This window comes from Stegastes partitus, unplaced genomic scaffold (genome assembly GCF_000690725.1).
Source record: "Stegastes partitus isolate 25-593 unplaced genomic scaffold, Stegastes_partitus-1.0.2 Scaffold2374, whole genome shotgun sequence".
NCBI classification, from domain to species: domain Eukaryota; kingdom Metazoa; phylum Chordata; class Actinopteri; family Pomacentridae; genus Stegastes; species Stegastes partitus.
The window spans coordinates 55562-58719 of NW_007580105.1; positions in this window are offsets into that span (position 1 = coordinate 55562).

Below are 3158 nucleotides of genomic sequence, written 5' to 3' on the forward strand. Positions count from 1 at the left end.
TGTGGCGTCTCTCAGGGTTCAATCCTCGGCCCACTTTTATTTCAGATGTACATCAATCAGTCTACCCTACTCTGACTATTTTATGTCTAATCAAATCATGTACTTGTGTACTGTATTTGTACAATTTGAGGTAGTTGCACTTCTCACTTGGTTTTATTTTAAGATTTGTTCCAATGTATCTTACCAAATATCAATAATTAGAGAACTACTATGTGTTTTGACTGAAGTAAGATTTTTCATGCAGGACTTTTATTTGTAATGGAGTATTTTTAGTAAGATAAAGGATCTCAATACTTCTTCCACCACTGGTTACCAGGTAGATTTAGAACTGAGTTTAAATTTTGATTTTGCATTTTTATAGTTGTGTAGACTGGCAACCTGTCCAGGGTGTCCCCTTCCTTCACCCTAAGTCAGCTGGGATAGACTCCAGCCCCCCATGACCCTAGTGAGGAATAAGTGGTGTATAGATGATGGATGGATGGATGTTTATAGGCTTGATGTGGCTAACTTTAAGCTGAATCTTTACTTTTAAGTCTCCCATTTCTTGAGGTCCACATAAGTCCAGACTGAAAAGCAATGGGGATTCATCTTTCGCAGTCAGGAGTCTTTACTTTACAAACACCCCTCCTGTGATCTTTTATTATGTCGTCTTAGATCTGTATTGTTGTATTTTTTGTGGTTTGTGTCTTTATTTTGTTCAATTACTCACTACTATTAGTAGTAGTGTAGTAAATACTACAGTACCACTGAATGCTATGAAGACAATTGAGGCTGAGCTGCTAGCTGACATTTTAGAAGACCCTATGCTGCACCTGCTGTCCTGTTTTCACCATGAAGACGATAATCATCTTCTACATCACATCCAGCTGTTTCTTCCTCGATGTCCACCAGCAGATGAGTCCCATCGCTGAAAACCATCGAGAAGACAACAGACTGTTTGCTGGGTGATGAGCAAACAGTCCAACAGCTACAGCAGCAGAAGACAAGCTGTCATTATTAACATCAGAAAACAAAACAAAACAAAAAAATACACAGAATATAGCGACAGAGCAGGGTGTTAAAGGAGCAGTTCGTCACTTTTAGTGGCGTCTCACCTCAGGAGGAAGATGAAAGTCACTGCTGTGTCCATCCTGAAGACTTGTCCTCGTTCTGTCCCCAACAACCAAGATTAAGCTGAAGTCCTAAAGACAGATTCTACTGTTAACAACAGTACCTGCAAAAAACACTTTTTTGTTCTTCTATAGTCCACATAATGATGTTAAGCCATATCCATTATTTGCATTTTTTACTTGTAGGTTTCAAAAAAAGTTGAAAACGTTCAATAAAAAGCTGCATAATGTTTGTTACTTTAAATCAAAATGACATTAAGTGTGTTTTAAACTGAAGTCTCCTGAACAGTGGTTTTTACCTTAAATAAAAGTCCTCAATCTATCCTAATGGTTTAATCCTAAATACATGCTCTCATCCTGAGTGTGTAATCCCTCATCATAGGTCATCATAATGATGGTCTTCTACCTTAAATACACACCCAGATTGTACACATTTTTAAACAAAAGTTCTCTTAGTCACTGTCTTATCTTAAATAAATGTTATTAATAATCGCAGTTTTTACTTTAAATAAAAGTTTGTATAAGAATTGGGTTTTTTTAGCCCTAATTTAAAGTTCTATTAATACACGTCTAACTACAACCCTTAATTTAAAACCATTGTGTTGTTTTGTCTTTTTAAACATAAATACAGTTCTTGTAATGTTGAATAAATAAATAAATCTTAAATAAATGCCCAAATAGTACATATTTGTTCCAAACTTCAATGAACCCTAATGAAGGTTTGATTCTGAATAAAAGTCCTGATATTGTTGATTTCTTAACTTTAAATATAAGAGTCATTAACTTTGTGCGTGTGTTTATAAGTCCTTATATAAATAGTTTTAACCCAAATTAATAGGTTTCAACATCTCACAGTTATTTTAATTACTAGTCCCCAGAGTGATAGAAAAAACCCATTTAATTTAGTTTTTTAACCTCAAATAAAAGTACTGGTTATTTTAAATAAAAGTCCTTACATGGACATTATTAGAGCCTTATATAAGTTTCTTTTAATGATCTGAATACATGTTTTTAACTCAGTTGAAAATACTCACTGTGATGTTGTTTTACTGTAAATAAAGGTCCAGTCATGTAGACAGTTTACCTCAAAGAAAACATCTTAGAATGACAGTTTTATCTTATTTAAAAGTTTCTCATGAGATACGTACATATCTTTTCTAATGATTTTTTTTTTTTACCTGAGATCGGTGTGTTCCTCTAGTTTCTGCTGGCAGCCTACAGATCTCCTGTGTGCTGACACTCCTTGGCAGGAAATGTTTTCAGTGTCTGGAAAACAGAAACTTGAGAAACCATCGGAGCAGAACACCAGCAGTCTCCAGAGGAGACACACTGCTCCGGGATCAGATCGACCGTTGGTGAAGGACAGAAAAACAGGAAATTTTCTCTTTCATGCTGTTGATCCCTGTTAAACTGTCAGATCCTCTCATGTACACAAACATTCAGTTTTTATGTGTTGAGAAGCCAAACATTTCCTCCAACAGAGAGAATACAAAACAACACATTCCTATAGAATGTCTTATTTTTATGTCTCTCTTTATTGATCTTTACAAATTCTTGAATACTGTTTCCATTTTTTACAGTATGCATGTAGTGTACTGAACATGCTTTGCTTATTGTTTTTGTGATGTCTGATATTGTGTAATTTTCCATTTTTGTGCAATAAAATTTAACAGAAAAGTATTTTTTTAAATGTTCACTGTCAACCATAAGAAGCACAGTACACCACAACAAAATGAGGAAAATGAGTAAAGAGTCATGTCTTAATAAATAGAAACATATTTTAACAAGATTTGTTGATTAAATACATAATTAGTTGAAATATTTAATTGCTGTTTTTTATTGTTTTATTGACTTTTGTAATGCTGTAGTGTCTGTTTTATTAATTTACTGTTGCTCTTTTTTGGAGAGGCTGTAGAAACAAAGCTTATAATACTACTACTACTACTACTATTACTACTACTACTACTACTACTAATAATTACTGTAGAGAAAAAACTAAAGAGTGAGGATGTAGAGGGGAGGATGGGGAGGGCTGACTTAGATAGAGCC